The sequence below is a fragment of the Furipterus horrens genome, unplaced genomic scaffold, assembly GCF_987537825.1.
Source record: "Furipterus horrens unplaced genomic scaffold, mFurHor1.1.pri manual_scaffold_8, whole genome shotgun sequence".
NCBI lineage: Eukaryota > Metazoa > Chordata > Mammalia > Chiroptera > Furipteridae > Furipterus > Furipterus horrens.
Genome location: NW_028327178.1, coordinates 1,449,543 through 1,473,001, shown reverse-complemented (window position 1 = coordinate 1,473,001; position 23,459 = coordinate 1,449,543). Strand labels below are relative to the sequence as shown.

At 58.2% G+C, this 23,459-nt stretch overlaps 1 protein-coding gene across 2 annotated transcripts in view; it reads right to left on the bottom strand.

The window, feature by feature from the left end:
- Nucleotides 1-23,459, bottom strand: part of ZNF516 (zinc finger protein 516) — a 78,234-nt gene that overhangs the window by 43,916 nt on the left and 10,859 nt on the right. The gene's annotated exons all lie outside the window — the stretch shown is intronic.

Here is a 23,459-nt window from a genome sequence, read left to right as displayed (position 1 = left end):
GTGGGAAGCCCAGCCGCACGCCTGCCTGTTAACCACAAAACGGGCCTCAGAAGCCCTCACTGAAAAGTATAACAGGGCTTGCACCTGACTGTGAGAAGCAGCAGACAGCCAGTGAGCCAACCAGAACACACGGGACAGCGTGGGACACCTGGGACAGGGAGGGAGAGGCCCCCGGGGCTCCCCGGGGACCCAGCTGTAGATCTTCCCCCCTAAACAGACGTCTTGGAGTTGCTCGTTCAGAGGGTGCCCAGACTCACACGAAGAGGCACCCAGACGGGCCTATTTCCTTTACAAAAGCTGTAACGCGTCGGAAGGAGCCGTGTTTTTACAGCCCCGCGACCTCACGCACACTGAGACCTTGTGCCCAGGGGTCTACAGGACGCGAAGGAGCTACACGTGTCTGGTTTTGAGACCCACGGATGCACACTTGGGGTCTGAAGATGAGAGGCTCTCTCCCGGAAGAACTCGGGCAGCGACTCCCTCCTCATGCAGGCTGCCCATCCCACCGCCGCGCCCGGGAGCAGACACAGACGGGACCATGGGCGACGGGGTGGAGGGACGCAGGGCGCAACACCGAACGCCCCCAAGGAGCGGGGATTCCGGGCACAGGGCTGTTCCTCCCCTTTCCCCGAGGCTGTGGGCACGTCCAGGACGGAGGCCTCCTGTAGCTCCCAACGCCTCCTCCCACAGAGAAATCTTAGCTGGAATTAGGGGTTCTCAAGCATCTTTCAAGAAAGCTCCAGGCTCGCAAGTGGCCCAGGCCCGTAAGGGGCCGACCTGGTCTGAGCAGCCACCCTGGGAAGAGGCAGGAAGCCGCGCTGAGCTCCGTGGTCCATCGCGTTCCGGCCGACAGATGCGCCCGGGCCTCCTGACGGGACAGGGAGCCCGAGCAGTGACCCCACCCACGTAAGTCAATAAAAGATCCCCCTAAAACTGGGTAAACAAAGGAGGCCCACTGGAACACCTCTTCATGACCTTTTATGCTCACTTAAATTATTTTTCCAAGCGGTTTTGGTCTTCGCACCAGTTTGCGGTGACTGTATTATTTGTGATGATTTTATGAGGCGGAGGATCTGCACGGATCCCCTTCTATCCCAGGGCCAATTTCATCCCCAAAGCACTGAATATTGTGTAACATACAAGAGCATGAATGAAACATACTACGTACATTTAACATAGTGACCTCGTCTGGGTATAAAAATCCTCAGAGTTTAAGGAACGCACAGTCACGGAGGGAAAACCCGACTGGAACCTCCATCCGTTCACCAAGGCTGCGTGACGGGGAGTCAGGACTGCTCAGAGCCGCGTGGCAGCTCTGGGTGGGATCCAGAGACCCCACCTCCGCGCCCTCAGGGGTGGCAGTTGTGGGGTCACGGCCAACACCCAGGGGTGCCTGTGGGCCCTGGGAGCCGCTAGCTCTCAGGGGGCGTCCCTCACACCCAGAGGGCATCTCCACAGGTGTCAGGTGCCAAGAGCCAGGACTCCGTGATGTGAGGCAGCTGCATGTCACCAAAGCTCCGGGCGGCACCTCCTCAGCGGCCCCATCCTCGTGCAGAGGGGACCGTCCATGAGCAGCACCCCGCCTGCCTGACGGGCCATCCCGTCTAGGACCAGGCAGCGTCCTGCCCTGGGGGTCGGAGCCAGGACAGCAGCGCAGGTCGGGAGCACCGCAAAATCCCACGTTATAGCAAAAGATCCGCGATAAATAATTAAATGTAATATCTTTTAAAATCCCGCAATACAGTGAGGCCGCGATAAGTGAACCGCAGCATAGGGAGGGACGGCTGTATTTTGTGAGGCTCAAATGGACGCCAGCGGGGTAGGGTGTCCGGCAGGCCATGAGCGGGCCGGGCACATAGGGCACTGGAATTAATGAGCGTAGAAAAGAGTGAGCGAAATGTCAGGGCAGTGTCCAAACGGGCCCCGTCACTAGAATGACAGTATCTGGGTTGATAAATCCGAAAGGACACACGAACAGAAGCTTGAGGAGCGACGCCCCAGGGTGCTCCCTGGTCCCACAGCCCCACCACAGCGGGTTCCTACCGCGGCCACCGCGCCCTCCCCGGCAGCTAGGCCATCAGTCAGGCAGACACACCCGCACGGCCGGAGCAGAACTGCACGGAAGCGAGCTTCCCTGCGGACTGGCCGGCAGAGGCCACGGAGAGCGAGGTGGCTCTGTGAGGCGGATGATGCGCACGGTCTCAGGTCTGGAGCCTGCCGTGGCGTGCCGGGAGGGGCCCCCGGAGGAAGCAGGCCCACTATGGGACCGGCATCAGTTACTCTCACTAATTTTATGGAGTTTGGAAAGCTTTTCACAAAGAAAGTGTAAAACAGGAAAAATAACTGCCACTTCCAAACCTGGAAACACAATTAAAAGCACAGCTACTCTGGGAAAGCCTGGCAGGCCCCCTCCCCCACCCAGCCACTCCCCCTCCCCCTCCCTGTACCCCTTCCCCTCCCCTCCCCCTCCCCCTTCCCCCCCCCAGGCCCCCAGGCAGCTCAGGGTCTCTAAGCAATGCAGCTCGGGAAGTTCCTTTAGTTAATGCTCCGGTGTGAGACTCAAAGAAAGTTAAAAGCGTCTGAATACTGTGTACCAGTTGAAAGAAAAAGCAGTATTTTAAGACACAGCTGCCGATGTCTCCGAGGCTCGCCCATGTCCGCCGCGGCACCTGGGCGGCCCTGAGGACCCTTCCCATCGATTCCCGAGGCCGGCGCTGTCCTGCACCAGGAGGTTTCTTCCATATTTTAAACAACCCTTTTCCGACCAGGGAAACGGTGCTGTCGAGGAAAAGGTACAACAGTCTGTATGTTGGAACAGGAAGCCGGTTTCTGGATCTACAGAAAGTCTTGCCACCTGCCGCTCTGCAGAGTAAGCCAACACAGAGCAAACGCCAAGCCGGCCCGGTACTGCTCCCCCAAAGCATCAGAGCCACCTCTCCCAAAATGGTACCCAGAAAAGGGAATCCAAACGCTGACTGCTCGCATTTAGGGTAATTTTCACAACAAAGCAAGTGTTTTAAAGTGACCCTGGGGGGCCCAGCAGGCAGAGGGGGGCAGGGAGGGCCGCGTGGGTGGGAGGGTCCTGCACCCGCTTCCCTGCCTTTCCGGTTGGGGACGGAGCCTGCACAGCCCTCCAGGCCTCTCTAGCGGGTATTGTCTGTAGATCCAGTGCACCCATTAACCACTGCATGGCACTAAGAAATTGCTTTGGTTTCCTTGACGCCGGTCACTCATCCTTCCCCACTCTGGTCACCTTCTGGGGACAGTGGGCAGAACAAGCAGAGTCTGAGCCGGGGCGGTGGTCCCGGAGGGTCTGCCTCAGTGCGGAGCACGGGTAACGGAGGCCCTGTGAGGTGCGGGGCAGCGGGAGGGGCAGGGGTGGGAGGTGGGGGCCGCTCGCAGCAGGCAGGCCACCCTGGGCTCAGATGGCCGGACAGGGCCCGAGGCTCCCAGAAGCAAGGTGCACCGCGAGAGAGAAGTCCCCAGCTCGGTGGCAGCGCATCTCCAGAGGGACCCGGCCACGGGCAGGCCACAGTACACTGGGGGTTTGTTCTCCTGCAGACAATGAGGCGGGGTTTGCTGGTTACACTGTAGCATTATGAGCCACGAATTAAAACGCATCATTAACATCCTGCCCCAGCTTATCGAGCGCCGAGACAAAAGCCTCTTCTGGGAACAAACAGGGAGACATTCCAGAGCCACAATGAGGAGTTCCTCACCCCACACACCAGTCTGCCCGAGAGGAACAAGTCCAGGCTCAGAGCCCCGGCCCGGGGTCCCGTGGCTCCGTGAAGTGACCCTTTCACTGCCCGGCGAGGGAGGCCCTGATGCCGAGGCCTTGCGGCCACCTCGCCCACACCAATCAATAACCCATTATGAGCAAACTCCATTTCCACGCTAATAGGGAGAAATGAACACAGGCAACCAGAATCAGCCGCATTCACAAGAAGCCCCGCCCCACCTCCCCCACAAAAGAAAAAAAAAAGGACACCAACCCACTCTCCCGGGGCCCAAGCAACGCACACACACGCCCTCTAAGAGTCCCCCCCCACCCCCCCACGGCTAGGGAACAATGTGCCTCCACATTTCTGCCGAGAGCATCTTAAAGGTAAGTCTCGGGTGAACCAGGGACAAGAAGGTGCAAAGTTCCACTTCCTTAAACAAAGGCCTCCTTCAATGATTTAACAGCTCCAAGGAATCCCCAGCAAACAGCAGCCCGTGAGTCCTCCATGCCGCTGGGTAACCACTGACCGGCTGGACTGCAAGACTCCAGGCCGCGTCGGCAAGACCGGCTTCACTGCTGCACCCCCGCCTGGCCGCCGCCTCAGCGCCGGGGCTCACACGCCGGACGCCCGCAAGGTTACCCCGCGAGTCGGGTGCCTTGGGCGAAGTTTACCACCGTCTGCCAAGAACCCAAAGAAACGTCGGGTTCAGGAGAAAAGAGATCTTCCAGACAGAAGGTACAAACGGAAGGCTGTTTACGGGCAGTGCAGACGGCAGAGGCTGTATTTCCAAAGGAAAGTATCAATTACTGTATCTTTCGCACTGTAAGACGCCCCTGACCATAAGACGCACCTGGGTTCAGAGGAGGAAAACAAGAAAAAAAATATTCTGAACCAAATGGTGTGCTAGGATATTTAATAAAATATAACAATATTTCAACCACGGAAAGTGAACAGCAGTCAACAGCATATTGAGAACATCGTCACTGTCATTAACAGATGAGGAGAGACTTGAAGGGTCAAGTGCTCTTCTGGTTTCCTGGGAACCCCAAGAACTCATCGTCGCTGGTGTCAGAATCTATGAAGCCCAGCTGCTCACAATCACTGATATCACTTTCTTTGCTATCGTCATACTGACTGGACGCCCTGAGATTCAGCAGTAAAGTGGGACCCCTAAGTGTCCCCAGGGGTTCCGTGTGGGCCTGCTGCTTCCTCTTCTAACAGCTGTCGCCACCACTGACAGGCCAGGTCATACACATCATGGCCTGTGATGCAGCATTCACTCCGTAAGACACACGGACATTTCACCTCACTTTTGGGGGGAAAACAGTGCGTCTTATGGAGTGAAAAATACAGTAATAAATTAACATGACTACAGCAGCTGCCCTAGTGCCCTTTCCTAAAGTGCCAAGTTTGGGAGTCAGAGCTGACCTTTCGGGGAAAAGCACAGGGCAGGTGAAGCAAGTCCACAGGGAAACCAGCAGGGGCGGGAACTGGCTTTCCCCAGCCACCAGGGATGTCCTAAAAAATCCGAAGTGAAGGAGTTACAGAAACGTAAGGAGACATCCGTGCGGAAATAAGGAATTTTTATATCCAGAGACGTGTCTTTTCCCTTGGTTCTCTTCTGCTCCCCAAAATCAATGCCTGTGTCTTACCTCCTGTTTTTCACCATTTCCCAAGTCTTCCATTAGTCACGTGACCAGTCTACCGATCCTAAAAAAGTAAACTTCACAAAACCAAAAAGAAAAACAAAGCAAAACAAACAAAAAAGCTGCTCAGCTTTTCACACAAACAGAGAACAGAACAGAGCGCTAACTCCTCGGTCTGTGAACCGCGAAAGCCGTGAGTTTTCTGTTTTGACGCTTTCACGTTCCATACCGAGGCGCTTAAAGCCGTTTTGAGTAAATCAGAAACCCTGGAAACTTGGGGAACACCGGAGAGAACAAAGGCTCATCAATTTCTATTTTTAAAACAAACATGGAAGACCAGAAGGCTCCGATAAACTATGAGGGGGAAAAACCTCACTGAAAAGTGGCTTATGGGTTTTTTTTGACTGACCCTGAACTCAAGAGTGCAGAAACTATCGCCAATTCAGTATCTAATAAATGACTTTTAGTTTTCAGCTAGCAGCAGTGAAAACAATCACGTGTAGACAGAGAAACTCACTGTATTTCCGTGCTCTGTGAAACCTCCCCGTCTACTGGACAAATCCTTCTGAAATTTCCATTGCTTGATTGCAAAACATTTTTTAACTGAAATCTACCTCTGGAAAGGAGCTGCACTTGCTTCCACATAAACCACCGGCGAAGGCAGTGTCTGCCCCCAGCACGCCCGCCGGCCTCCTCCGAGCCCCTCACCCAAAGCCAACACGCCTGCCCCGGTACGAGAAGGCAGACCGCAGGCAACCCCTATCTCCCAGTTTCTCTTTCTTCAGAACTCTTCGTGAAAGAGCCCGGACGTCCCCTGCACCCCGTGAAAGGAAGAAGTGTGCCCGAGAACACAGAGAGAGAACTGGGTGCCTTGAACCATAAACGGGCTGTTAAACATTACCTTCCCCGGCGTCCCGTTCAGCACGGAACCCAGGGCCCCCAAATCCCTGCACTAAGAGCACACGCAGGAAAAACAGACACGTCAATAGTCAGTTTTGCCGGATTCTAACCAATGGCGTAGAAACACTGTCTGTACTGACACCCTGCGCGGAGTCCATTCCCACAGAACTGCTGAACGGCACCCCCGCAAGACATCACGTAAGAGTCCAGCTGCCAGCCTACAAACACCAAGCAACTCGGGAAAAAGACACGCAGGCCAGCAGCACCCAGCCTCCCCCCGCGTGTCACTGCGCCACGTGCACACCCGAGCCCGTTACAGTTTCCCGACCCGTGACTGCCGGGACAACGGTAAGGTGGCCCAGTTTACCGCGAGCCCGCGCGGCACCGTGAAAGCAGCTGGCCAGTGGGGCCTCCCAAGGAGGGGCGCCCTCAGGCCGTGTTTACAAAGAGCGGGTTCTCGAGAACGCGCGGTCACGTGGCCCCAGGAGTCTCCCACCGGCCTGTCTAAAAATACATCTCCAGGCGCACTTAATGGCATCCACGGCAGGCTCTGACTTCTGAAAAGACCAACTAGACTTCTTGAAAGGAACAAAAGAAGCATCAGCAAGCAAAAACCCACTTTGCTTCCCTGTCATCAGGCCAGTTAAGAACATGCTACACCTGACGGGATCGTGCAGAAATGAGAAAGGGTTTTTTTTCCTTTGCAAAAGCATCTGACCCAGCAAAGGCATCTGGTTTTTGTGGTTTTTTTGTAAATATTAAATACAGTGAGGCATGTTTTTTTCATTTCAAAGCTCCCAGCCCCACCCCCACGCCCTCCCCAGAGAGGACGAGCATCAAACGTGAAACCTCCCCGCTGTCAGCCGGCCGGGCTGTGGGGGCCGAGCGGCCGGAACGGGCACAGTGCCGTCCGCGGCCACAGAGCGGGGGCAGCAGCCACACCGCTCACTGCGAACGCTTTTCCGAGGACTGTGACCGGGCTCCAGCCACTGTCTGGGTGCCCCGTCTGGGCCCCGCGAGGTCCAGGCGACAGTGAGTCCGCATGGCGGGGGTGGGCACCGTGACAACGGGCTCGTTCTGTCCCCGCGGTCCCTGTCCTTGCCCTCTGCTCCTCGCCCGTCCAAGCACACAGCGCACACCAGCCCTGGGTGCCCTCTCTCGGGCCTGCTGCGGCCGTGCGGGGAGCAGGGGCTGAAGCGCGGGGACGGCTGGCAGGCCTGCTCCTGAGTCCCTGGGGCTGGACAGCCACAGCGCAGGCCGTCGGGCCCGGGAACACGACTCAGGCAGCGTTCGCTGAGACCAACAGCGAAGCGCCTATTTGGTGAAGAGGCCACCTTCCCATGAACGTGCCGAGCAGCCCACAGGACACACGCGGCGCACGTCCGTCCCACAGACTCCGCTTTAGGACCCGCCGGTGATGCGCGGGACGGGCCCCTCGTGAGCACAGACATCTGCAGGGGAGAAAGCAGCCCGACGCCGGCAGCGCGGCTCCGGGAAATGGAACGCAGAAGCTCCGAAGTACGTCTCCCAGCCCATCACCCAAATGAGCTGCTACTAGAGCCCTAACAGACGGGCCTGTCGTTCGGGGCACCCCCACCGCTGCAGTCCCACCCCCGAGGACGAGGGCGGTCCCTCAAGCGGGGTCCACGAAGCCCACCCCGTCCTGAGTCCTGAGAGGCAGGCTCTGTCCCTCCACGAAGGCCAGCAGCACGCGGCTCTCGTCCCTGTGACAGCTCACTCAGCTATGCCCCCTCAGCTGTGCGGGCGGAACCCTGTCCGCCAATGGGACCCCAGGGTCATGGCCAGCCCAACGTCTCCAGGGGAGGAAGCCCGCCGGGGGCCTTGTTCAATGGACGGCCCCCAAATCACACCGCTTTTCATCTGTCAACGATGAAGAACAAGGTGGCCACCCACAAATCAAAGTGTGAATCGCCCAATGCAGAGGCACACAAACCGGTGTGTCCTTCGGGCAGGGAACAGCCCCAAGTGGTCTCCCAGGTCACTGCCGCCAGCAGCACCAGCCGGGCGGCCTCTGGGTCCCTGGAGGGACACAAGCACGTGCTCACGTCAGCCTGCTGCACACGGCAGGTTCCCCCACGGATGTACGCGCAGGACATCATCCCTGGGACACACGGCCAAACCACAACCCTCAGAACCAAGGACGGGGCTTGAACTGCACCCTGGCATGCGAGCATGACCCTCCAGGCGGCAGGGGACACGCCTTGCCCACACAGTCAATGACACTGGACTGGCACTCAAATGCTACTGGACATCCTGCAACCTCCCAGTAAAAGGCCTGCACCCCAACTCACATCGGGGCCACACGTGCGATCAGAGCGTCGCCATCGGCCATGCGGGGCCCATCACCCTCCGAGAGCCCACACCCACACCCAGGAAGGCACGGCAGGTTTCAGGCCAGTGGCAAAAACTGGGGCACAATCGGATGGACCCCGTTTTCTCAACTTAGTGCGTCAGCCCAGCAGCTCAGGCAACACAGCGGGCCACTTTGCTCTGTTACCAGTCCGAGCAAGTCTCTAGATTTGCATAACCACAGTCTAGGTGCCCGAGCACAAGAAAATAATCCCTAAAAAATGGAAAAGGCTACAGTGAGAGGAAAGGACACACGTCCCAGAACCCCGAACGCGCGTGGTGCTACTGTCTCCTTGTGCGCCAGTGGCGATTTATTGCCGTTTTTCTCGAAGGAACAGAGGCGCAGGCATCGATTTCACAGCCATGGAACCAGACTCGCCAGCGGCGGTCTGCGATGCCACGGAACCGGGCGGAGGCCATTTCTAAGGGGACACCGGTCGCCAGCACGGCTTCCTCCAGGAAACGTGGTTTGTGTCCTGCCTCTCCGGCCACTGCAGACAGGACCTTCCGTGTGGCCCACGGGGGTGCGTGGACAAGGCTGCCCGCAGCCTCCGCCCACCGGGGGTCCCGGGCGCCCCTCAGGTGAGAAGCCCTAGGTCACCCTATGAAGTGTGGCAGGTCGCCGGCGGGCAGCACACCTGGGCATCCGCACCTGCAGAGACAGGTGCCGACGTCATCCGTGCAGGTGACTCTGTCCCCCATTCCTGACGCTAGAGTCACGGCTCGTCTCCAAATCCAGAGACAGAACACACAACCCTTCTTCTTCTGACCCAGCACCGCCTCAAAACGTCCTCACGCTGACATCAAACGCACTGCTCCCCTCCGGGCCCCCACGCCTGTCTGGGGGGGTTTCTGCGCCTCAGGACCTCCCGGGCTGCTCGGGACAGCGGCCGGCCACGCTCCACTACCACGGGGCCTGCTCCGCCGGGGCTGCGTGGCCAGCAGCGGCACCCGCCCATCTCTGCAACTCGGGGACTCCTCCGGACAAAACACGAACGACAGCGCAGGCGGCTGGGGCAGAAGAAGACGGGCCGCCCCACCTCCTTACGCGGAGCTGCGAGCCCAGCAGAGGGGAGCCCCAGAGCGTCCGCTGCAGCAGAAACAGAAACCACGTGCAAGTCAGCGCGTGCCCCAGCCACACAGGGCGGACAGACTAGTGACCCGCTCCTGGGAGACCCGCCCCAAAACACCAACTCCGCTCCCTCCCTGCGGCCCACACAGACGGACACGCCCCACACACGGGTGGGTGGAAGCACAGAAACAGCCAGAGGCATGAGACCAGGGACCCTCCTGCCCAGGGCGGCAGCGGCAGCTTCCCCGTATGCAGACGCGCCCCTTCCACCCAGCCTCCCCGGGTAATCAAAATGGAAGTACAGTCTCCTCGCCAGCACGGGGCTCGGGCCTGCTGACACCCGTCTCTTGGGGGAGGTCCTGAGACCCGCTGGGGTCGTGGAAAGGCAGAGGGGAGCCTTCCCAAGGAGCTGCTCCTGATGAGCTACTTTCCTGTGACTATTCAACTGCCGTGACTCTCCTCCAGCTACGCCAAGGTCAAGGTAACAACTGTTTCGGCGAAGGGGCTTCGACACCAGGTTCGCAGGGAGTCTGGCCCACATTTCCGGGGAGCATGTAAATGAGTAACAAGGCCCTCCAGGTACCCCCCCCAAAGCTGCCTGTCGCGACCAGGAATGAACTCCACCAGCCCCTCCGAGTCAGAAATGAGCGACGTTCTTATTCGAGTCATCGCCTTTGTAAGAAAAGCCGGCTCATGGCTTTTCTTTAAGAAAAGAAGTGGATGCGAATGCCCACGACTTGGGCTTCAGTGACGTCTGCAGAGTCAATAAAAGCACCCGGGGGCAGCGACGAGCCAAAGCCTGCGAAGTCAGCCCTCGGGACAGGGGCTCCGGTCCCGTCGGAGTGACAGCCGTGCCAGCACTGGTCCGGGGCGGAGACCACCCGCGTGGCCCCCTAACTGCGTCAGCCCCACTCACCCGGACCAGCTGTCCTCGCTGCGGACACGTGGCCACCGACGGCCAGCCCTTCCAGCACGCCCTGTGCCCATCGCCACAAACGCAAGGCCCGCGGGCAGCCCTGCTCACCTCGCCCCGCGCCAGCGGAATCCACGACGCAGACCGTCAGCCAGGGTGTCGGGCTGCGACCCCCGTGCCGTCCCAGACAGCCAGCAGTCAGAAGGCGGTATTCCCCCTGAATCTCAGTCCCCGCATGCGCGCGCTCAGCCCTGACGCGGAGGCCCCCACGGACTCCACAGCGAGCCTCGGGAGCGTCACCTGCAAACATCCCTGAAAGCCAAAGGCAAACATGCCGCCGCCTGAGCCTCCGCGGCGGTGAGGGCTCATCTGCTCAGTCCCAAGTCACACCCTTCGTCACAGTGAGAACAGAGGTAGGAGCCGCTGACACAGCCCTCGCGGTAACCCTGCCTTCTTCACGTGCCAAGGCGTCTTCACCCCCAGGCTCTGGAGCGGGACGCCCTCGGCTCACGGGACACGACAGCCCCAGCACTCACGGAGTCTCTGGCGGGAGGCTGGGGGTCTCCGAAGGATTCCAGGAACAGCCCAGGGCCACCGGGACCGGGGTGCCGAGCCCCAACCTCCCTGCGGGTGACAGGGGGGTACCAGCCTGTCCTGGCCACACAGAGCGGCTGAGAAGCTGCCCTTTAGCTTTTCCCTCTCCTAGTTCCTTAGGCCCCGCACCTTCCCGCCGTGAGGCAGGTCTCCCCGCGGGCTGGGGACGCTGCAGGGGGTGTGGGAGGGCGTGGGGTCTGCGCGATGTGGGAGGCGCCGAGAGCCTGCCCAGAGGTCAGACCCGGCCCCGGCGCTGCGTTCTGCGGGTGCCTGCGCCCGCCGCGCCTCCCTCGCCGCCGGGTGACCGCCAGGACAGGGCTCCGCCAGGCCGCACGGACGGTGCCCTCGGCACGACGCACCAGCTGCCCATTACCGACCAGCTGTTGGGCAGTTTGCTTCGGTGCTTCCAGGGCTGGCTTTTCACACTAGGCACACGCTGCTCCCTGGCTTCGTTCTTCCCGGACTGAGACGAGGCGTGTGGGTTCGGGGACAGCGTCCTGCCCCTGGACACCTGACAGGACAGGGGGCAAACACCACAGATCGTCTGCCCCCTGGGCAGCCATGCTTCAGCCAAGGAAACTCCATCTGCCTCCCTCACCCCCTGGCCGGCCCCACCCCCAGCCGCCTTCCCACCGGCAATCACCGAGCTGTTAACTGTGTCTGCCTGTGTTTGTTTGTTCTGGGTGGGGTTGGGTTCCTTTGCTTAATCCCTGCGAGAGCCCTGACTGGGTGTGCGCTCAGCACGCCGCCTGCAGGTGGCGTGACCCAGTCGCACGCAGGAAGCTGTGGGTTCACCCACCAAGGTCGCCCCATGAATTCACTTAAAGACCCCTCGGCGGGCCGCTCCCCTTGGGCGCAGGCCTGCGCCTGAGCAGGGCTCGGGTCCTGCCGCCGTCCGGGCAGGCACCGCGATGCAGGAAGAGGAAATCTCCGGCGCAGCATCCCGGTGACGCCGCGTGCCGTCGTATGCTTAGGGGCATCATCCAACAAGTGACAGGGAGCAGAGCTGGAGAGACGGGGAAGTAAGTGAACTAAGCAGACGAGCCCCTCACGCGACGCAATTCACAGCCTCTCACCTTGGTGGCTGACCCCCCCCCCACAGCCCCCCAAAGCTGCAGCCCCGGTGAAACCGGAGGAAAACAGAGCACCCGCGAGCTGGAAGCACAGGCGGGGCCCCAAAGGCAGAAGAGGATGCACAAAGACCCCCTCTTCTGCCCACACTCCCCTCTGCCCACCACACCCCCGATCCGAACTTCCAAAGGGAAAAAAGCAAGGAACTTGGAATTAAAATCCAGCCCCGGTGTCCCGTGCACGTGTTCCCTGACGAAGTAAGACTTTTCCCCCCAACTTCTCACGTCCCCGTGACTGGGCACGGAAATTACCGAGGGCCTCGGGGAGCGAACATTAACTCCAGCGCCTGTGATATATTTTATTTACAGCGTTAATGACTCTTGTTACCATGAGGGTCCTGCTAAGAAACGGGCCCGTTGGCACACAGCACGTGCTGTGCCTCTGCTCCACGCGCTGGCCCCGGTGCCCTGCGCTGCGGGGGTCCCGTGAGCCCCCCACCCCCGCAGCAGGGCTTGCTCCCTGCGTCCACATCTCCCTCCAGTGCCGGCCCCAGACTGTGCCCGGCGCCCGCGGAGGCGGGGGAGGCAGTGAACAAGAACGCCGTCAAGTGGTAAAACCAGGCTCATGCACCCAGCACGCGTGAGGAGGCCATGGGGCCCCGTGAGCACCCATGGGCCGGCCGGCCCAGACGAATGCACAACCGAGGGATAATTCCATTTGCAGGGGGCACCCCGGGAGGGTCTAGTGAAGAGAGGAGGCAGGTCCGGGGACTGACAACCACTGGGGAGAGGAGACAAGTGGGGGCCCAACTCCAAACCCGGGCAAGGGGTGCAGCCTACGCCCGGGTGGGGGCAGGAGGGCTGTGGAGCGTCGGGGACACGGGCCGGAGCCAGGTGGACAAATGTGGACGTGGAGAAGCCCCTCGCTGCCATGGTGAGTGTTTCCGGGAATCTCAGGACTGGACGCCCCCAAAGTCCTATCCCCAGAGAAAGACCAAAAGGAGCTGGAGAGCCGGTCCCACGAGTCCCAAGGCCAACAGGAGACGAGGAGACACCGGGCAGGGGACAGGGACGCCCTGCTTTCCCAGGAGGAAGTGCAGAAGCACTGGGGCAGCATCCGCGGCACTGTGGGTCTCGCACTCCCGTCTCTGAGACACCCGGGCAGACAAGGTCACTCACAGGCGGGTGGCTGGGCTGACATCTCACCCCAGACCTCCTGCCCCATTAGACACCGAGCACCTCGGTGGCAGAAATGACCCCACCGTCCCCAACGGCTGCAGGTGACAGGAGCACTAGCGAGAGCTGCTGGCCGGGACCACGAAACCAGGGTCCCTGTCTAGGTTCTGCTTCTTCCATCCGCGACCTTGTTGAGGACAACGTGGCCCATCAAGTCACTTAGAGTCCGAGCCTCGTCCGAGCAGAAGCCGGCAGCTCCCACCCTTGCAGGCATGTCCCACGCAAGGCCACGCAGTCCCCGGTGCCTCTGTGCCCAGACGCAGCCAATCCCACGTCTAGGAAGCCCTCAGCCCGCCTCCCAGGCAATGACCCAAGGAGCCCAAGGTCATCGCTGGAGGGCGTGACCCCTGCCCCTCCACAGCTGGCCCACACCCCTGCGAGAAGCCAGGACACCTGCAGCAGACCCGCGGCGCCCACGGACACCCGTGTCCCCTGTGAAGGAGGTTCCCGGGGCGCACAGAAGAGGAAATGAGACACTGGAGCTCACTCTGACGGACGAGAAAGGTCGTGAGACCAGGCACCCGCTTCCCACGTCCACAGAAGGGTGTTTATTTCTCTGCGATCAGAGACACCGCCGTGAAGACGAGCCACGTCCTTCCGGGCTGCTGATCTGGGCACGCCCAGGGCCCCGGCCTACAAAAACCCTCACAGGAGCCGTTTTGCATCAAAAACGCTCCCGCCAGCGCACAGGCACCAAGGGGGGCGATGCTCCCGTGAGCCCAGCGGTTTGCCCTCGGAGAAGGGGGGTCTTGGGTACACAGACTGTCTTCGTACCCCCTCACGTACCCAAATGTCTGTGAGCCACAGACGGGCAATGCTGATAAAAAGGACACATTGGGAGGGCATTCCAGGCCGGGGAGTGTGGCGACCTCCTCCACTTCCCAGACTGATTTTAAAGGCATTTAAAACCTTTTTCTTATTTATTGTTTTTTTTTTTACTTATAGATTTTAGAGAAGGAAGAAAGGAAGAGAGAAAAGAGAGAGGGAGAGAGGGAGACAGAGATCAATCTGTGGCTCCGTCTATTCATGCATTCATTGGCCGCTTCTCGTCTGCACCCTGACCGGGGATTGAACCCACAACCTTGGCACGTGGGGACGATGCTCTAACCAACGGGCCGCCCTGTCAGAGCCTTTTTTAAATGAAGTTAGTGTTTCCACATGTTTAGCTCTGTGAGCCTGAACATAAATAACCGATGTTGTCAAATTAGAGTGGCTGACGTCTTCCCGGCCGGGAGCAGCGTTTTCCTCCTCCCGGCAAAACATAAAATTAGCAGCCGCGGTGCGGGGCTGGTGGGCGCTGAAGTCAGCGGCCCAGAATTACACCCAAACTTGTTACTCTTATTAAGGGCCTGCTGTCCTGGTTTTTATATTTTTAATATTACTAAGAAAGCTCCACTCATTCCATCTTTATATTTAGTGGGCTTTTTAAAAATACGTTGTAGGAGAGGCCCGTGGATATGTGCCACACAGAGCGGGCAGTCGCCAGACACAGCCGTGATGTCAGAGCGCACAGCTTCCCTTCCGCGTTGAAGAACCGACACCCCAGCAACGGTTTCCCTGCAGCAGAGGGAGCACCGCCCTGTCTCCACGGAGGGAGAAATTAAGCCCAATTACTGGGTGGGGCCAAGGGCGGGGATCCACACTTCAGATAAAAGGGGTCATGGTCACTTTAGTCTCCTGACCAGGGACGTTAATATTTTTAAATACAAAGTTTCACGTTGGGGTTGAACCGAGGCTTCGCTTCCTATTTTTATCTCCTGAAAGGGTTACATCACGCTGGACTCGGCACCTCGGACTGCGGCCTGTGTCTCTGTGAGCTAATGTCCCTTAACGCCAGCCACCGAGGCACGCGATGACCGGCGCACTGAGAAATCATGAAAGTGGTCAATTTTATGTTGCATATTTTACCACCATAAAAAATTCAAAATAAAATTAGATAGGTTTTAAATGCTTACAGTCACTTCAAATACTTGAATATTATTCTCCCTTAAAAATGAAAACACAAAGTAAAAACGAATACGACACACAGTCTTCACTGGGTAAATAATCTCCTAGGAAAACTGGGCGCAGTACGGTCCTCGGGAAGCAGGGGTAACCCAAGTGGGGAAGGGGGTCTTCTGTGTGCCCGAGGCCGTCACTAGAAACCAGCAGCTGTTTAAAAACGTTTGTTCTAGAAGAGGCCGCCAATTTCCTCATTCCAGACTCGGAGCAGCCTCCCGGCGGACGACCCTGGTCCACGTCGTGTTCTCTGCCACGATTCTCGGGGCCAAAACAAACCACAGAAGAGGGTCCCCTTCTGCCCCTCAGGGTTCGCCTGAGCTCTGGAGCAAATCCGAGGTTTTATTTAAGAATACAATTCTAACTCGGAGCTCTAAGGAAGAGCCCCACAAGGGTCGCATTTCTATCCAACGCGCTTTCTGCTTTAACAGGGAGGGTTCCTCCACGAATTCCAAGTTCAAGCCCTTTTAGCTGCAGCGTTTCACCGGCACCGTGGCCGGGCTCCCAGGAGCCCCGGTACCTGCAGCCCGGCTGGGAACCCCACCGGACCCCACGCTGTGCTCTCAGCCTGCTCTGAGGACTTAATCCATTTCACTTTGCGTTGCAAACTTGCACGGCCACCTGGGCCATCAGCAGGGCGGTCCCTCCTTCACTCACGGGAAGGCCACCTCTGCTGGGCTTGTCCAGGAACCCCGCCCTCCGGCAAGGGGTCCCCTGCCCCTGAGAGCCGCTCGATCAAGTTCGAGGGAACTGATTTTTTAAATTCCTCCCACAGGCCTCTCTTCCCCTAAGCAGCCTCCTTTTCTCAGAAGTTGCTGTTGTGAGCTGATAGTTAAAAGGCACCGTTCGGAGGGTCTATCCTGCTCACACCGAAGATGCAGGTTCGTGTTACTCCACCACACTCCGCTGGCCGGAAGAAACAGAACACAGGGTAAGAGGTCCATGAGAAACCTGGGAGCACAGTGTTACGAGCTTGCAGGTCACAGCAACCCCTCAGCCTCCTGAGCTCAGGAGCTCTGCCACTCGGGTCCCCCCTGCAGGGTGACAGGCAGAGCTGCAGTCCCGCCTCGCCCGGCCGCCCACCTGGGTGAGGGGCCTCTGCTCTGCCGGCTGCATCTTAACCTGATGGTTCCCAGGGTAGACCTGGGCACTTGCACTGGGCAGACGGGAGGGATCTGTCCCCTTCCTCGGCCCCGACCCCCGGAGGCCACACCAAGCACCTCTGGGGCCCTGGAGGCCCCAGCCACCATGGCTGGAACATTCTATGCAAGGCGGTCAGGCCTCTCTGCGGCCGAGTCGAGGGCCTCGCTGGATTGTGTGATGTCACCGGACAGGAGACCCCCACACTCAGCAGACACCCCCAGAGCCAGCCCAGTCCCGGGGACAGCCCAGCCTGGGCAGCACTGGAGGCGACCCTGGTCATGGGCACCTCTGCCCGGCGGCCCCACACATCACGCGCACACACGTACATGCAGGCATGCACACGCACAGACATGCATGCAAACACACGAGTGTGCATGTACAAGCATGCATGTGTGCTCACAGGCACACAAACATGCACCAAGTGTCTGCTCCTGGGCTGGGCCCACTGCCACCACTGGGACCTCCCCCGGCGCCGCCGCACTCAGGGGGCTGCCTGCACCGGGACAGTGTCCCCAGCCGCCTGTCCTTCCCAAGTTCATGGGAAGGTCACCCGGTCACAGCCGAGAGGACCCAACGCCCAGCAGAAAAGTAAAACGTACGCGCCTGGCAGTGACCACTGAAGCCAGTAAGCAAAGGAGGTAAACAGAGTCCCGTCCAGATACCGTGATCTGCCCCCAAAACAAACATGTTGTTATGGCATGTCTTGAAATTAAACATATATGTAATGTAAAATAATGAGCTCATAGTGGAGTAAGACAACAGCCAAGGAAGGCACTGCCGTGTGATGCGGGGCGAGGAGGCGAGGGGCGGGCAGAGGGAGGGGGCCCGCGTGGCTTCACCCCCCCAAGAGGAAGCGGCGCAGAGTTCCTCAGGCCGATACATTGAGAAACACAGTTTAAGCAAAAGTTGTAAATATAACCACGAGTGGAACTGAAAATATCAGCTTTTCCACATATCTTCTGATTTCAAGACTTAAAGGAGAAGAAACAATTCAGAGACCAAGAAAGAGAAAATGAAGGAAAACCGGGAGAAGCATAAACAAAATAGACATTAGGAAAGGTGACAAAATAAATCTGTTTCAGCATTACCGTCAGTGGACAAAACTGACTGATAGAAGATTCTGCGGCAGGACAAAACCTCAGCCCAACAGGTGTGTCTACAAAGACCCCGAAAACCAGGGGACTCGGAGGAGTGAGACGCAGACACATACGCACCAGGAAGAGGCAAATAAAGCAAGAGTGGGAGTAAAGCTGCACTGGGAGTGTAATGCGTGGTTTTAAAGAGGCACCAAAACTGCGTAAAAGCCACAGTGCGATTATTAAGTGTACAAAGGAGAAATCACAAAGAGGGTTCGGTGCCCTGCCCCGTCAGCAGAATAACCCAGAATAAAATCCAGAGCGCGCCCGCAGTGAACGCCGGGGGAGACCCCAGGGAGGACGGGGCCTGGAGAGGCGGCAGCGCCCCTCACCCCGCAGGTGGGAGAGGCGCAACCACGGGAGGGGCCGGGACTGAACGGGGAGGCATCGGACCCCGCCGTTTCCCCTCCGCTCACAGGACAGAAGAGAGGCCATGGCGTCTGCCCCCAAGGATGGTTCTCTCGGCTCCCAGCCCAGCTCTCGGGGCGCAGGTCTCGGGGCACCACGGCGCGGTGCGGCACCAGGACACCAAAGCTAACACACAGAAACGGCACCGACAGAGGCTCAGCCCGGGGGGGAATGTCCGACTCCCCATCAGAGCGCCACTGAAACCCCTCCTGAGGCTCCTCGGCGGCACACAGCGGGACACACAGGCCCCGTCCTGCGGTCGGAGGCCACACAGGTAACCGAAACGGTCGATTCAAAAAGCGACCACAAGAGGTAAACTCCGTATGTTTCAGTTTTTACAAGTAACTGATCGGGAAAAACGTAAAACTGATCAATAAAATCAGCGATTGGTTCTGTGATAACCCAATGAGATAAATGATTAGCTGACCTAAGAAAAAAAGGCAGCCTCGGCGAGTGCGGCTCAGTGGACTGAGTGCTGGCCTGCAAACTGAAAAGTCGCCGGTTCGATTCCCGGTCAGGGCACGTGACTGGGCTGCTGGCCGGGTCCCTGGCTGGGGACCTGCGGCAACCGATGGGTGGATGTTTCTCTCTCACATGCATGTTCCTCTCCTTCTCCTTCTCCCTCCCTTCCTCTCTAAAAAGTAAATAAAATCTTTAAAAAAAGAAAGAAAACAGAAAAAAGTCAGGCATTGGGAGGAATCAGGGTTACTGACCTCCAAGAGAAGGAAAGTTAAAAGAATACGTTTTTCAAAACTCTGGGTTAATAACTTAGATAACATGGATGAATGACTGATTTTCTACTAAAATACAAATGTCCAAAATTTACTCCGGAATCAACAGAAAAAGTAACCAGCCCACTAACCATGTGAGAAATGGGAAGAACTGTTACGCACGCCCCCACCCCTCAAATGCAAACCGTCACTTAAATTCAGACACCTTTTGAGAAACAGCTCACAGGCTCTTTGAATGTCGCCAGAGCAAAAGGACTCACCTGTGACGCAGGACACGAAACCATAAACAGAAGGCAACAAACCCAAAGCACAAGGTGATTATCTAAACAAAGCAAATGGTTTGGAAAAGCAACAATTCGAGAAAAACTCAGTGGGAAAAAAATGGACCAAATCAATGAACAGGTGACTCGGAAGAAAAACAAACGGGTCAGGAAACCTAAGAAACGACCCACACCACTCCAAGGGTTTTAAACACAGCGAGACAGTCCCCTGCCCGGTCGGCCAAGACTCAAGAGCCCAGGGGCACCCACGGGGAGGAGGGGAGGCCGTGGCTCACAGAGGCCGTTGCTGGGGCCGTAGAGCGGCGTTCTGATGCCTTCAGGTGGGAGGTTTGGAAAGACCTACCAATTCCAGCGCCCTTCATTCCAAAAATGCAACGTCTCCTGAAGAACTCCTCCCGTAAGGGCACAACACAGCATACCAGAGAGCGTCTCTGCCCACTAGGCCAACCGCTGACAAGGCGAATGTCCGCTGACCCCCGAGGGGGCAGGACAGACACCGCAGCTTCCTTGGGGACAGCCAGATCCTGGGTGCTGGCCACGCCTCCTGGGAGCTCACAGCCAAAACCTGTCTGATGGGTCAGAACTGGGCCACACTGAGGCTGTGAGCAAGCAGGAGCCTCACACACCCCTCGCAGAGAGTAAGTGTGAAACCCTTCACGGTCATTAAGCTAATGCACTTCAATGCCCGATACAGGGACTGGCTCGCGACAGCCATGCCCCGCGTGGAAGCTGCATGAGATAAAATGACATCCGTGCTGTGAGGTGCCGAACAGGTTCTTCTGTTTCAAAAGGCCATCTCCTCTTTAGGTTGTAAATATCCTGATGGCCAAGAGGATGAAGACTTTGTACTCGGTGAACTATGCCTTTCGTGTAATTATCTGAAAAGAACGCAGTCAATTCGGGCAGGGGAACCGCCCCCAAAGGATCTGGCCGCAACTAAATCACTCAGACAACTGTGGCCGAGAATGATGGGTCACCTGCTATGCCGTCCACGCCTGCCCCAAGCCCCCTTCCTGGTACCAAGGCAGGGACTGTGGTATCTTCAGACGCTGGGGAACATCTGCGAAACTGACTTGCAAAGACCTCTGTTTATGTGACATCCTCGTTCTGTCACGATTCCCTCACGCAACAGAAATAGTGTGTGACATCGGGTGCCTGTCATCAATGGTCAGTTTGGGTCCAACAGTTAAATTGGGTAGCTTCCCATAATTCCCGGGAATGACCACCTCTGGCTCCATGCACAGCCAGCAAAGGGAATTCCACCGGAGAAACGCGTTGGGCATCCGGGGGTTCGGGAAAGGAGTGGCTGGTCTCAGCACTAAGGTTCCTCTCTTCTAAGATCAGGGCACAGCCAGTATTCTGAGCGCTGGCTCCAGACATCTTCGATGAGTGAAGCCAAGTGACTTTCAGATGAACATGAGATTCTGGCCTGAGGGACTCAGCGTCAGCCTATACTCCTGTCTGATTTCCACAGACCTCCGCAACCAGTCCGTGTGTCTGAGAAAGGGCAGTTCTCATCAGAACACCGTAACGTGCTGTGATCCCGGCGCCCGCTGGCCGGCAGACCCTCGGGCAGCTGACCCTCATCAATTTCGCTTGCCTGGGCAGACACCACCCGAGAGCCTGACTCCCCCAGAGGGACGGGCAGCCAACGGGAGGTGACCAGCAGTGGAGGCCTAAATCATCTCCAAGATAAAGGCCCACTTGCGAAATCTAACACGTTGAGACACCTGTGGATTTGCAAAACTCTCCCAAGATTTTAGGTCAGACACTGACTGGGATCCCTGCCCCGAAGCCCGCGTTTCCCCCTCGGGCAGAACCACCCCCTGCCCAGGTCTGCACACATCCACAGCGTGGTTTCGCTGACCCGCTGAGACACTCACGATCCGCCGCCCTTTTTATCACGGCTGAGCACCGCCGGCTTGGACTTTGTCACTCCTCCTGAACCCTGGTCGGCCGTATTGGAAAATAAAAGCCTGTTGGGTTTCCTGAACGTTGACACAGCAGTTCCACAGGCAAAATAACAAACAGAATTCTCATCTGATTCCACCCCAGCTGACGAGCAGGAGCAGCACTTCAGGGAGTGACAGGGGAAGACATGGAACTGGGTCCTCGGTTCAGTCAGAATTCAGACCCTGGTTGAGCTGAACCGCTGACGTACAGGCAGGAAGAACGGGTGAGCCTCGGCACTGTCGCCAAGAGCAGGGCCGGCCCCAGAACGCGGGAGCAATTTCACTGCGTCTCACCTTGAAAATGGGACCAAACGGAAGCAGTCCTGAGCCCCCCGGGAAGAAAGACCAGCTTAGCTCCGTCTCCAAAACCCGGGGCAGCGTCCTTGTGCCCACCTCCAGGCGCTAGATGACTACCCACGCGACGTGATGCTCTTACCGTGTGACAGGAACGCGACCTTCCCCTTCTGCCTGGCCCCTCGGCCATCCCAAGCACGCGCCCGGCACCCACAGAACAGTCCCTTGCAAGGTCCTGAGCCAAGACCCCCTCTTCCTTCCCTCTGTGTCTCTCACTGATCCCTAGGAGCCCACTTAAGGAGCTCCGTTTGCTTTGACAACATGACTTACTTCTCGTCCTCTGAGCAACAGCTCTTCTGAGCCACTCCTCTTACCCACTGGGGGCGTCTTCATTTTTGTCTTTATTAATAGTATTATATCCAAACGGCCCGCTTAGGACAAAAACACATCTGTCCCAAACCCACTGCGAAGAGACGAGCCCTGCCCTCCATGCGGCCAGCTGAGTGGAGACCCCCCCTGCGAGCTCCTCTCTGCTTTCGCTCAGAGCCAGGAGCTAAGTGACTCCTGAGGCCTCCGCCCCACGTCTGCAATCGTGGGGACCTGGAGGAGACATCCCACAGCAGCTCGCTGTCTGTGACGAGCGCAGTGGGCAGGGGCAGGGGTGGGCCCTCCCGTCGCGGCCCGCCCGTCTCCCGTTCCTCAATGGAGAGCGCTTGGTTCTTGGTTGATATTCCGCCACGACAGCCCCATGACAGCCCTGCCCGGCCCTCGTGGCAGGCGCCCCTGATGCCCCGGCCAAGGGACCCGCGTCTCCATTCTGCAAACCCGCATTTGACGGCGGAGGTGAGCCAGACCTGCCTAACACCTCCTCCCTCACTGCCACCCCAATCCCGCCCCGTTCTCAAATAAACAGATGATGTCTGCAACTCGCTACGACTGGCAATAAGGAAATCGCTTACATGGTCTGGGTGCTGGTTGTAAAGGGATCACCGCGGCTCGCGACTGCCCCTCTGTGTTCCCAAATTCTCAGGCTACAGGGGCCTCTGGCGGCACGGCATGGGGTGAGTTTCTCCCCAGGTCACTAGCCCTCGGGCAAGGCCAGGCCCCGCCGCCCTCACACTGGGAGGCGTGACAGACACCGGCTCCAGGACAGGCCCAGGACAGGCCCAGGGTCACACACCTCAGGTACCAGGTGCTGTCCAGAGGCAGGGTCTGCGGCGGGTACAGAAAGGACACCTGCACAGGGGGGTCTCTGATCCAAGAGCATCGGCCTCAGCCCAGGCCAGCTCCTGCCTGGCGCCCCGTGCGGGGCCCCTCCCATCCCCCCACCCCGGGCCTGGCGCACCTCCCAGGGTGGTAAGAGGAACCTTCTTCCCTTTAGCAGCTAGGATTCGGCTGAGATAGCTCCCAGGTAACTATCTTCCCTCAAAGTCTTTGTTTAAATCAGCTGAACTTGGGGGGGGGGGGTGATTTCTGACTGAACCTCAGCACCTGGCCGGGGGTGAGGCGGGGGCTTCCCGCCAGCTGCCTCACCCCCTGTGGGGGCCGACGGGGCCACATCCAAAGGCGGATGAGCTGGGAGTGTAAAACACACACCAGACTCAGTGTAAAAAAACCAACAGAATCTCTCAGTAATAATCTGGATGTGGCTCTACAGGACCAAGTAACATTCTGGACCTAACAGGTTACATGAAGCATATTAACACCACTCTCACCCACGTCTTCAACCTCTTTTCACGTGGTCACTGGAAAAGTCTCCGGAGACAGGTGCATCGTATTCCCACGGGGCAGTGCGGTCCCGGCGGGTCAGCCCAACGCCGGTTCTGCAGCACCTCTGAGCTACAGGTGGCTTTTACGTTCCTGAGCGGTTGGATCAAAACCAAGACGACTATTTTGTGTCACGTGAAATAATATGAAATTCAAGTCTAGAGTCCGTAAATGGAGAGCATCCATTGGCTGGCGTGTAGCCTCTGGCAGCCCATGCGCCCGC